Raw genomic sequence first — 13,265 nt, 5'->3', positions numbered from 1 at the left:
CACCGGCGGCCCGCCCGGGCACTCCCTCCCCAGTGACGGACTCGGGCCTCACTGGACAGCGCCGCGGGGCACCAGCGGCCAATCACCGGCCTCGATTTCCTTACCTGTAAATGGGGGTGAATTGGGACGAGCCCCCTGGCTTAGATGGTGGGTACCGCATCAAGGCTTGGCTTGCTGTGTCTCTCTCCTTGGGCAAAATGCCTTCCCTTTTGGGGGCCTCGGTTTTTTCATTTGTAAAATGAGGGGGTCTGAGAGGGCTCTTTTCTGGGGGGAAGAATACCTTAATTTCCGGCAGCGGTTCTCAACCTGTGGGTCGCGACCCCTTTGGCGGTCGAACGACCCTTTCACAGGAGTCGCCTAAGACCATCCTGCATATCAGATATTTACATGACGATTCATAACAGTAGCAACATTACAGTTATGAAGTAGCAACGAGAATAATTTTATGGTTGGGTCACAACATGAGGAACTGTATTTAAAGGGCCAGAAGGTTGAGAACCACTGGATAGTGCATTTTCATTTACAACCCTTTTGAGCTTAGGGACTGCCCAGTGGTAATAACCATCACTGAATACTTGATTATAAGGTTCCCATAAAGTAGGTAATACTGTCCCTCTTTTGCTGAAGAGGAAACTGAGGCTCAGAAAGGCTAAGTGACCTGCCACAGGCCACACAGTGGCAGAGGTCAGAGTCATGAACTGAGTTAACCACTGAGCTGCAGTGGCCTGAGACAAGAGGGACAAGCACTGCCCCCTTTTTACAGAGGAGGAGACAGGTTCAAAGAGTGATTTGCGCAGAGTTGCCTTTGGCCAGTTAGTGGCAGAGCATCCAACAGAGACCTTCCAACTCAGCCTAATGCCCCACGGCAGTGAGGATAGGGCCTAGAAATGGGCACACGGGCACTACCCACATGGGCCCCAGGTTGGGTCCCAGGGCCCTAGAGATCACCCTCTGCTCCCAAGGGTCACACCCAGACTCCTGGACCCCAGGATTCAGGAATCCATCCAATTCTAAACTTAGTCCGGCCTCAGTCAGGGGGGCGGGGCACCTGGGGGTGAGGGAAGATGCATGCAGGTGTGACAGCCTCCCATGCAGATGTGACAGCCTCAGACAGGGCCTGGAGTTGCTTCCTGCCCCCACCCCCACCCCCAGGCAAGGAAGCACAAAGGTTGGCAGGCCCCCCACTCCTCCCCGGAAACCTGGCAGTTTATTTCTGTCTCTGGGCCCCCTGTTTCCACAGAGTCAGTCCAGGAAGGCTGGCAGCAGCTGGCTTGGAGGGGTGGAGCTCTTGTTGCCCTGCCCCAGCCCGACCTGCCAGGCCAGACTACACTTCAGAGTCAGAGGTGGCACTGGGATGAGGGAGGAAGGAACAGGCCAGTAGGTCAGGACGCTAAGGGAGGCACCCACCTTCCAACCCAGAATCTAGTGCTCTCCCAAGGTGAGTCCGTCTATACCCATTCAAGTCTAAGAGTACTAGTATAACCTCTGGTGTGTCCAACTCTATTTATTCTGTATCATTCTGGCTCATGACGCCTCTGGACCCTGGTCCCAAAGACAATCCCACTTCTAAACCTGTGCTGCCCAATATGGTAGAAATATTGAGCACTGGAAATGTGGCTAATTGGAACTGGATTGTGCCGTAATTATAAAATACATACCAGATTTTGAAGTCTAAATATAAAACAATAAAATATCTCATTAATAACTTTAATAGTGATTATATGTTGAAATGATAAAAATTTGGATATGTTGAGTTAGATAAAATATATTATTAACATTAATTCACTTATTTCTTTTTACTTTGTTTAATGTAGCTACTAGAAAATTTAGATTACATATATGGCTGCCACTACATTTCGATTGGAAAGTGTTGTTCTAGACCATATGGTGCTCTAGCTTAGGACCAAGACTTTCCCTGCTCTAGATCACTATCTCAGTGGCTTCAGCTCATCAACTTCCCTATATCCAGACCACAGCCTATGTATGGGTCTAAATCTCAACACACCACCCTGTCTCACCACACTCCAGCTTCCTGTGCATTTCGGCTCGGCCAGAGATTATGGCTTGGTCTGCTTTAAACCACTGTCTAGTACATTTCTTGTTCAACAATTCCCAATATCTAGATTCCAGCAAGATGCTTCTCTAGATCACCTTCCATATTATCCAGCCTGATACCGCACTCTTGTCTGCCTAGAGATCACTCAGTCAGATTTAAGATCTAGACACCCTCAGGAGGAATAAGCTTCTAGACCAGGGGTTGGCAAACTATGGCCTAAGGGCCAAATCCAGCCTGTGTCTATTTTAATAATTTAAGTTTCATTAGAACGCAGTCATGGTCATTCCTTTCTGCACCCTCTATGACTGCTTTCGAGGCGCAGTGGCAGAGTTGAGGGCTCATGACAGAGATCCCAGGGTTTGCAAAGCCTAAAATTTTCACTGACTTTTTATAGAAAGTTTGCCAACCCATTCTAGAGGCCCAACTAGTCTAACCCATCATGTATCTAGAGGAGACTATGGCCTAACCTGATCTAATCTAGATCACTCCTGTAAGAGGGTGCCACTGACCAGGATCCAACCCAGAGCTGAACATGTGCCCCATGCTGCTTGAGTTCCAGATTCTACCCTGATCTCAGAAATGGGACCCAGTACTCTTCGCTGGGATGGAAAGGGTGTTTCCACTTCCGAATTCCCCCAGAGAGATCAAGGCCCATTGACCCTGCTCAGTGGCCTTGAGAAGAGAGAGGGAGGGTAGACTCCAGAGACGGCACTGGAGGCTAAGCCAAAGAGTTCGGGGTGAGTCCTTCCCTGCCAAGGGTGCAGAACATAATCAGGCCAAGGAGGCAGAGTGGCCCCACACTCCACCCCTTCCCAGCAGGCTGCAGAGCAGGTCACTTAGCCGGGGGTCATGTGGGACAGCTAACCAACCCATCCAGAAGCTAGACAAAGGGCTCCAAACAGAATCTTTACCTCCAACCACCTGAAACCCGTCACCTCAGGAATGAGTGGTGCCACTACCCCCCTAGTTTGCCTCTAGCTTTGCTTCTTCATGGCTTTCTTTGAAAATCCTCCCATGTCGGCCTCCCTCCCTGCCATTTCTCCCTCCAGCCTAGAAATTCTAGCCTTAACCTTAGCAGTTAAGCTCGTGGGCTCTGGAGCTGAGAAACCCAGGCTTCAATTCCAGCTCTGACTTTAGGCAAGTCACTCCACCCCTCTAGGCTTCCTCAGTTTCCTCGTCTGTAAAACAGAATAAAAATAATGGTACCTACCTCATAGGGCTGTTGTACAAACTTAAGATCATGACGTATGTCACTTTGTCCAGCACCTGGCCCAACAAGCATGAGATGCTAGCTGTTGTTTTGATTAATATTAATGATCTAGCATGGTTCCACAGATGGACTTTGGCAGGTCTGTACAATATTTTAATCAAAAGCTGTTTTTGTACTTTTGTAAAGAGAAGGCCCATGGCTCTTATCATCTTCTCAAAATGAATCCTTAGCCCACATGGCTAAAAAAATGAGGGTGTGGGGGCCTTTAGTTCAATCCAAATGAGGAAACAGAGGCACACTGAGGGGAAAGGACTAGCCCAGGGTCCCTTAGAAAGTACCACCCAGGAGTACCATCTCCAAGGCCCCATAGGCCAAGCTGTCTCTCTGATCTGACTTCGTCATTTCTCACCTGCTCAGCAATGAAAGCCCCCCCCCCCAGCCCCCCGTGGGCTCCCCACCTCCAAATGCCTCCACTGAAACTCTTCCAGATTCCTCGTCCTCAAATGTCATTTTCATGACACTGTGTCCCTGCTCCAAAACCTTTAATAGCTCCCTATTGCTGACAACAACATCAAGGCTGAGGTTTTGAGCTTGACATCCAAGAGCCCTCAGAGGCAGCTCTGGCTCCCAAACCTCCTCACTGTTCCCTCTTGTCTGGTCAGTGGAGCCGACCTCTTCCTCTCCTCTCTCCCCCTCCCCAGAGTCTCACACCACCTACACAATCACTCAGTTCTGGACAGATTCTGCCCTTTGCTCAATCACACTGTGTCTCAGCCTAGCCTGCTTCCCCCGTTCTGCCCTTAGGGTTGGCCCTGGGTCCAGCCACTCTGAAATCACCCTGATCAGGCCACGCCTGGGTATACTGATTGCAGCTCTGGCTCCAGGAAGCAGCCCTCTGCCCCTGCTCTCCAGCCCAGATCCATTCCCTCAACAATGACCCACCTTAGCCACCACCCATATGCTCTTCAGTTAACCTCTCTCCTTCTGTCCCCTAGACTTTCAGGAGCACTTCTCTTATCACAGTGAGACTGTCCTCAATCATGACTCCTGGGTCAGATTCTTTTGAGTTTCAATGTCCCCATCTATAAAATGGGGACAGCAATACCTCCACCTCATGTGATTCTCATGAAGGATTCATTCCTTATAAACTGGAAGGTAATTTTTCTATTAAAACTTGCGATACATGCCCCAGCTGGTTTGGCTCAGTGGATGGAGCATCGGCCTGCGGACTGAAGGGTCCCGGGTTCGATTGCGGTCAAGGGCACATGCCCGGGTTGCGGGTCTATACCTCTCTCCCTCTCCCTTCCTCTCTGAAATCAATAAAAATATATTTTTTAAAAAACGAAAAAACTTGCTATACAAAAATGCTAACAATAGCCTCCATTTATAAGTTTATTTAAAACTGCAACAACATTGCAACCTTGGCACTCCCTAACCCCTTTCCCTGTTTCATTTTTCTCCTTGGCACTTATCAGCATCTAACAAACCAACTATTTTATTTATTTTTGTGTTTACTGTCTGTTTCATCCTCTAAATGGAAGCTCCTTGAAGGCAGATATTTCTATTTATTTTGGTCTCTGTTGTGTGCGCTAGAGAAATTCCCGTGTGTACTGGTTAGTTGAAGAATGAATGAATGAATCAAGTGCTTATTATGTGCCAAGCACTGTGCTACTCTTCTCAGAGATCATCTCATCTTAGGAGACAAGTACTTTCATTACCTCATTTTAAAAATGACACCTTCAGACCTGGCCGGTTTGGCTCAGTGGATAGAGCGTCGGCCTGTGGACTGAGGGATGGGTTCTATTCTGGTCAAGGGCACATGCCCGGGTTGCGGGCTCGATCCCCAGGGTGTGTGCAGGAGGCAGTTGATCAATGATTCTCTCTTATCACTGATGTTTCTATACCTCTCTCCCTCTCCCTTCCTCTCTGAAATCAATAAAAAATTTTTTTTTTAAAAAAAAGATCTTCAGTGGCTTGCCCTGATCACCCAGTAGGAAGCAGCCTGGCTAGGATTTGACTCTAGCACCTGCCCTCTTGAACTCTATGTTCTATATCCTGTCTAGATCGGGGGGGGCTAGAGGGGGGGGATGTCTTTCTATTTCTTCATTAGCTAAGCCTCTTGAATCTGTCACCCACCCTATCTCCCTGGGGCTGTGCTCTCCCTGTGCCCCTGCGGCTACCAGCCCTCCCAATCCGCATTCTGACCTCTCTCAGCCATTTCCTCCCACTTTTCAGCCATAAGCCAGGATGTTCCTCCCCACCTCAGGGCCTTTGCTAAGGCCCTGCTCTGCCTGGAATGCGCTGACCCCATCTCTTTCAACTCGACCCATTTCTCAAGACCCACCTCTTCCAGGAAGCCTTGCCTCCAGTCTTTGCTTGCTCCCTTCCCTGACCTCATGCCTTGTAGTTACCGCTGGGAAAACCCACCCGTACAGCACATGCTGGCTTGGGCTAGTCCTTCTTTCCTGAATTTGGAGGCCCTGTTCACTTCTATGGGTCTCCTGGCCAGGCCTCTCCTCCCTCCTTCCTCTGTTGAATCTCTGCTCCCACCCCGTGTCATCTCTTAATCAGGTTTAAAGCTCTGTGATTAAGAGTCTGCCTTTTGAGTCTCCCAAACTTCATCTCCACCCGCTACCAGCTGTGTTTCGTTGGACATGTCACTGCACCTCTCTGAACCTGTTCCTATTTGCACCACGGGGATAATGTGAGCACCTGCCTCGTGAACGAATGTGCCCAGCACATAGTAAACACTCAATAAATATCAGTTGTAATTTCTCCTATACCATTTTACCATGTTGCTCATCCCTGTTTTAAGGCCTCAGCCTCCTCTCCTCCAGAATATAACTGATAATAAGATTGCTAACATGTATTGACCACTTATCTGCAGCAAGTCAAAATATGTCGGGCACCCAGCAAGGTGCTCAATATTTCGCAATGAATAAATGAAATAACTAGTTTAATCTTCACAATACCCTATGAGGAGGGGCACGATTATTATACCCATTTTACAGACAAGGAAATCAAGGCCCAGAGAGGTATGCAACTCGTCATCATTGGGATTTGAACCCAAGCAGTCTGACTCTAAAGCTGAGACTCTCATCGCCCTCCTCGCCTTCACTGTTCCCACCCTGCTCTGCTCCGGTGCCAACCCCCAGGCCAGGACGCTGTCTTTCTCCAGAGGCTGGACCTTGGAATCTAGGTCACTGAGCCCCTGCCCCAGAGCTCAGACCCCTCACAAACCCTATGCGGTCAGTGCCACATTATTCCTCATTGACAGATGAGGAAGCTGAGGCTCAGAGAGCAGGCAAGCAACTAAGGTCACACAGGATTCAAAGCCCAAACCCTGAACCGCGTCATGTTTTGGATGCTTTTCTCCCACTGTCCTATACAACTGTTGGTAACTTCACACACATCGGCCCTCTTTTTCCTGTCAGTTAGACAGCACGCTCTCTGCGGGCACAATCTGAGGCCAACCCTTCCATGTGACCGCTACCGTGGGCCATGCCGCTCCACAGGGGCTTCCGAGCTGCCGATCTGCACCTCCCAGCCAGGCACGCCTTGACTCTCGCCTGCTCCTCACACAAAGCAGGTCTTGATTTGTGAGCTGTGTCTGCCCAGTCAGGCTTGGGATTGGTGAGGGCAGGGCTGGGTCTCCTCTTCCACCTAGACTAGAGGCTCCCCAAAGATGCCTTGTCTCCCAGGAACTCAGGGCTCCCATCTCCCACTTCGAGGACTAAGGAGGCAGGGTAGCCTGGTGGTTCAGAGCAAGGACTCTGAATCCCCGTGTTCCCAGTTTAAAGGCTGGCTCTACCAGGTACTGGCTGTGTGACCTTGGGCAAGTCACAAGGCTCAACCCAAGCCTCAATATTCTGATGTGTAAAACAAAGATGATAATAATAGGGCTGCTATGATGAGTAAATAAGAATCTATAAAGTTAGGTGACTGGGACATGGTAAAGGCTGTGTGCTTGTTAAATAAATAAAAGTAGGGTTCCATGGAAGGGTCCCCCTGGTAGGGTCCAGTGCAAGTGACAAAGCAAGGCCCAGTTCCAAACAGACAACTGAAGACACACAGGGAAATGAAAACAGGTGGCCTCTGCCTTACACCTCAGGAAGCCCTTGTGGCAGGGACCCACCCCTCCTTCCCCTACATCCTCCAGAGGCAGAGGACCCCATTTCCTGGCCACATCAGTTTTCTGACCTAATACTCCTACCCTAATCCTCAAGCCACTTCCCCTCTTCTCCTTCCAACTGTTAACTCCTTCTCCACAGACAGATGTCTGCCAGAATCCAGGCCCTGCCTCTCTTCGTTGCTGTGTGACCTTGGGCAAGTCACTTAGCCTCTCTGAGCCTCGCTTCCTCACCTCTAGAGAGGATAATCGACCCTGGAGGTCTGTCCTAAAGATGACCTAATTAATAACTGAAATCATGCCTACAGATGTGTTCTCAGGTGCTTGGACAAAGTAGTGTCCCACAGGCCTGACCACACGGATGGGCTTGCTGTTTGGGCAATGGGGTAGGAAAGGAAGCTGCCATTAAACACTGACCTTCACTTTTAAAGTTTTCCCAACAGCCCCTACCCAGTGCTTAGGTTACAAGCCAAGCTCCCTGCCCTTTTTACAGCACCACCCTATGATTAAAATACTGATTACCGGGGAGGAGGCAGGGGTCTCATGTCAGGCCTCCCTTCACCAAGTTACTGCATCTGAGACCCTGAAGCAGGCATGGAGTGGAGGGGGAGGAGCAGGAGGGACCATAAGTGAGGGCAGGGGAGGGGAGGGCCCCTTTGGAAGACACTCGGGGAGAGTGGATAAGACTCCTGGGTGAGGAGAGGCAAAGGGGAAGAGGGACATGTCCCCGAGGCCCTTCCTCTCCTCACGGCTCACTCAGCAATCAGCTGGCCTGGCCTTCCACCCCTCTGAAAAGGAAGAGGAGCCAGCGGCAGCAAGTTACGAGAAACGATTACCTGCCGTTAATTAATTAAAATAAACAGCAAATTAAATACAGCAAAATTAAAATAGCACAGGAAATTAATTCTCTACCAGCCCCACCTCACAGGTAAGATGCTTAAAGGGCCCCTTGCAGCCAGGATCCAGGGGGGTCACCGGAACCTGCCTTACACCACAGCTCCCGTCAAACCCGGACATCAGGGGCAGAACCCAGCTACCAACCGGCATTCACCTGGCTCTGTCTCCCCAAGGTTGGCTTCCTGGCTCCTTCCCCCGATTCCTGAACCCAAGCCCTGCTCCTTGGTCAGTGGGTAGGAAGGCACATGGCCCACATCTACAATCACACGGGTCAGGACAGAAGGGAAGTGGGGCTCTGCCTTCTCAGGATCCCTGCTGGGGCTTGGAGTCAGATCCTGGCAAAGGCCCCTCATTTGGAGCACCCACAACCTATCTCCGGGAAACCCCTCACTTTGCTCTTTCCTTTTCCTCAGAATGCGCAGGAAGAAAGCACTGCTGAGGCCTCGAACCCCGGGCCAGAAGATGCCCAGAGTCAGACATGACACACCCTATACCAGACCAACTGCCTCACTGGACAGATGGGGACACTGAGACCAAGGAGGGCCAAGGCATTTGTTTGCCCTCGTCCAATGGCTTAGTAGCAAAGCCTGGAGCAGAACGTCTAATGGGCATGTTCCATGTCACCACCAAAGCGTGGTATTAAAAACAACACACACACACCATGGTATTTTCTAGGGTGTAGCTCCGCTCCGTGCTGACATCTCTCTGAGCCTGGCCTCCTAATCCCACCCCACAACTCCCAGCTCCCCCTTCTTGTGTCCCACAACCCAAGAGCCACGGTAGACTCATCAACCTGCCCTTAAGCTCTTGTTCACATGCTTCCCTCCCCCCGAAGCTCCTCCCCTACCTCTACCTGCCCAAGTTCGACAGCCTCTGTAGGGTCCCACTCAACGCCTGCTCCTCCGTGAGCCACCCAGAGAGCCCAGGGTGCTTACTCCCTCCCACTCCTATGCCTGGCCTCCCTGTTGCCTGCGTGAGCTGTGGTTTTCAGTGCATGAGCTTCCAGAAGCTGCAGACCATCTTGCCTTTGGGCCCAGCACCTGGCACTCTACCCAGCACTCAAAAGGTGCTCCGTCAATCTCCTCATCTGATGTCTCCCCGAGTCCTACTGATCGCTGACAATTGGCTATCACTTATTAAGCATTTACTATAAGCCTGATTCCTGCACTGTCCCAGGCTCACGTGATGGACCCAGCTCAGAGTCTATGGGACTCTGTCCAGGGTTACAGCTCAGGAGCTGGAACTCCACCGGTTCTTGCTTCTAAACGAATCTCCTCCATCCTGCTTGCCTCTTCTAGGTCGGACCACCCTCCTCTCCCATCTGTACCACTGAAGCCTCTCTGCTAGCCTCCCTGCCTCCGTTCTCTCCCCACCCTATCCTGTCACTAAAGACTTCCCGTGACTCCTTGTGGCCCCCTGGACAAGAGCCAAACCGCTGGGCCTAGTGTCTAAACTCGGGGACACCCGGCCTGTTTTCTTTGCAGCGTCTCTTCTAGTCTCTGCACATCGCCCCATCTTCCCAGCACACCGGGGTGGGCAAAAGTAGGTTGACAGTTGTTCATATGGAAAAAGATACGCAGGTTATGGTGATTACAATAGCTTTATTAACCGTTTCATGTACTCACAAGTGTAGACCTACCTTTGCCTACCCCTAAATAATAGTTTGATTCATTTCCAGGCTTTGCATATGCTCTTTCCTCTGCCTGGAAGACCCTTCCCGTATTTTTCCTACACATTCTTCAACATCCCAAGACCAAAGGCTACCTTAGCATCTAATCATACTAGTCAAGCAACAGACAGAACTGGTCACAAAATTGAGAGCTGTATGAAGGAAGGGCCTGAGTCACCACAGTATCCCCAGAGCTTAACACAAAATCAATGCTCGATCAACATTTGTTGAATGAATAAGTGAATGATCCACATATAACTGTTGACTAAACAGAGAGATGACAAGGCCACAGAATGCAGGGCTGGAGGTGGAGGGGAAGCGGCGGAGGCCAGCGAGGCCAAGGACGCAGTGGGAGCAGGGACAGATGCTGCCTGGGCCGCTCTGCCGCAGAGCACACGTCTGGCGGGGGGGGGCGTTTGTGAGAGACAGTGATGGTGTGAGGGAGGTTTTCTGTGCGTGTGCGTGCGCACATGTGTCAGAAAGTGGTGAGGATGCGTGTGTGTGTGTGTGTGTGTGTGTGTTGCATTTGGGAATTAGTCTGTGAAAGAGAAGGTGAGGAGGTACATGAAGGAGGGCATGGATGTGTGCGGGGACGATCCGTGAGAGATGAGGGTGTGGAGAGCCAATGTGTATTATCCGTGTGGGGGTCCGTGTAAGAGAAGGTAAGGGCGCATGCCACGAAGGCAGAGTGTATGTGCTGCAGACTGTCTATGTCTACTTGGGGGGGGTGAGTGAGAAAGATAAGGGGACACCTGAGGGGGGTGTGGGTGAGATATTTCAGTGTGTGGGTCTGTGGGAGTGCTAAGAACATGTGCAGAAGAAGATGGTGTGCCTGTGAGAGCGTCCAATGGGGAGGGTAAGGTAAGAAATGTCAGGGCTCTGCTGAGGGTGTGGCTGCCATGGCCGCGGTCACGGGCCCAGTGCCAGAGGTGGGGGCTGGCCCTGGGCCCAGGGTGGGGGGGTCTGACTGAGCAGAAGATTCCTCAGTGTTCCTCCTGGAACCACAGGCACCAGATTATCATATCCCCAGGCAGGGAGGTCGAGGAGGAAGCCCAGATGTGTGTGCGCCTTACATCTGTCCACAGCAAAACCTCTGGGCATTTATTTGTCTTTGTCTGTGTCCGGGTGTGCACGCCTGTGCTTGTATGCGAACTGCCGCTGTGTGTCTGTGCCTGCCTTTGTCTCCGTATGTATCTAGGCCTTTGTCTCCGTGTGTGTGGCTGTTGGTCTATGCCTGTCTGCATGACTGTGTCTGTTTTGTGCGTGGCTAAGTGTGTCTGTGTCTAAGGGGTACTGTGTGTCCTTGATCTGTGCATGTCTAAGCAGGGCTGCGAGCATCCCCCTGGATGCCTGTGTATTTGTGCGTCCACGTGGCCTTAGCGTGAATGGGGGAATGTTGTGCTTTGAGGCTGTGGGTCTAGATTTCAGTGTAACTAAGTGTCAGTATGTGCTTGTGTCTCTGTGTGGGAGACTCTGCCATGTACTGTAGTAGGAAAATTGTTATCTGTATCTGTGGGATATATGCTTGTGAGACCAAGGATATGTGTTGTCTCTGTGCCTGTGTGTGTGTGTGTGTGTGTGTGTGTGTGTGTGTGTTGGGTGTGAGGGGTTTGTCACAGACTGGTGAGCAAGTTAATCTCAGACTCCATGACACGTGGAATAAAATCACGCTCCCATAATGGGATCATTCGTCTTCCTGTCCAAGGAGAGAACCAACTCTTCACCCTCCACCCTGGGGGAGCCAGTGGGGCCAGGGCCAGGCATGGGCCCCCACCCAGGCCCACTCTGGTCTCAGCACCCCACCCTTACCCCTCCTCTGCTGCACCAGGCCCATTCTGCCTCCAGAGTGCCCTAGTGCCCACTGCGGGCTGGGCCGGGCTCCAGGACATGTGACCAAGCCTTAGAGGCCTGTCCTGGGCCCCCCAGCCCCACCCACTGCCGAGGGCCCTGCCCCAGATGGGAGGGGGGTACAGGAAGGACTCTCTGGGCCCCTCCTCCTCCCGGAGGGGAGGGATGAGCTGCAGGCCCAGCCGGGATTTTCCATCTCTCAGCAACAAGATTCCTGGTGAGCAGGCTGCAGGGTTTGGCAGGGCGCCTGCTGGAGACCCGCCCTCACCCGCCAGGATGCCTGGGTCCCCAGGGCCAGGCAGCAGTCAGTTCCCTGCGGAGCTAGGAGGGCCCCAGAACTCTCGCCTGCTGCTGCCCAGGCCTGTGGGAAAGCCAGACCCTCCAAGGCTCCTGCTCCCAAACAAAGATGGCTCCCCAGCCCCCAGGCAAACCACTACCATTCCCCTGGCCTCCCCCCAGCCTCAGCCTCTGCTTCAGAAATCCATCAAAGGCCAACCACCCAGCACCACCCTCCCGCCTGAACCTCAGCACACACCCAGCCTGGATTCTAGACCTCACCTCTGGGTTTGAGGGCTCCCAAGGCCAAGGCTGTGCTCCTCTCAGACTGGGGCTTCTGAAGACAGGGCCATGTGTCCTGCAGCTGCGCAATCCCTCTTGGTCTTAGTGCTCCTTCCTGAATGAGCAGACAGGTACCAGGAGAGAATTTCAAACCCCAGGTTGAGGAAACGGAGGCCTCGAAGCCCTATCTACCACTATGAGTCAGGTCACATCCAGTCTTGGCCACACCAGGTCTTTATCCTACCCAACTCCAGTGGCTGCCCTCTCCCTTCCCCACAGGGGTGCAAGTGTGCAATTTCAGAAGTGGGTGAGCACTTCTGAAATTGAGGGAGGGGAATGGCGGGTGGACTCCCTTAACGCCCCCGGCCTTGGATGAGCAGCTGGGGGGCAGGTTTGGTAAGAGATTAAGGTGGAGGAGGAGGAAAACTGAGCGGGTCCAAGATTTATGACCTTAATTCTTTTCCCTTAAATTCCCCTCCAAGCCCCCCAGCACCAGCCTGGTCCTTCCAGGGTCATGCTGTGGCCCCAGGCCAATATCAAGGCCCTAACCCATCCATCAGCTGTTGCTAGGGAGTTTCCACCCCAATGAGTTCCAAAAGGAGGGGCTCAACTGACACTAGGAGCCCAGATTGATGGGGAGGGGGCATGGCCCTAGAGGTAGTAACAGCACCCTGTACCCTGCACCCTCCCAGGGCTGAGGGCTCACAACCTCCAGGGAAGAAGCTAGGTTGGTGGGTGGGGCCCAGGAGGAGGTACCTCCCAGCTCTGGTACCACACCCAGCCCCGCCCTCTCAACAGGCAAGGAGACCTGGGATCCCATGGGGCCCTACCGCTCACAGGGTGTGTGAGCTTGGGCGGTTGCTGCTCCTCTCCAGGCCTCCCCACTGCATGAAGCAGG

The 13,265-nt window shown here is 52.2% G+C and overlaps 1 protein-coding gene across 1 annotated transcript in view; it reads right to left on the bottom strand.

Moving 5' to 3' along the window:
• The window catches only part of AHDC1 (AT-hook DNA binding motif containing 1), a 51,972-nt gene extending 39,010 nt beyond the window's left edge, over positions 1-12,962 (bottom strand). The window contains 1 exon segment of the mRNA XM_015557234.1: positions 12,368-12,962. The gene's annotated coding sequence lies outside the window, so the exon portion shown is untranslated.
• Between the last annotated feature and the right edge of the window lie 303 nt (positions 12,963-13,265).

Source organism: Myotis davidii, unplaced genomic scaffold (assembly GCF_000327345.1).
Source record: "Myotis davidii unplaced genomic scaffold, ASM32734v1 scaffold149, whole genome shotgun sequence".
Taxonomy (NCBI): domain Eukaryota; kingdom Metazoa; phylum Chordata; class Mammalia; order Chiroptera; family Vespertilionidae; genus Myotis; species Myotis davidii.
Note: the sequence above shows the minus strand (reverse complement) of the source record. Positions and strands in the feature narration are given on the sequence as shown.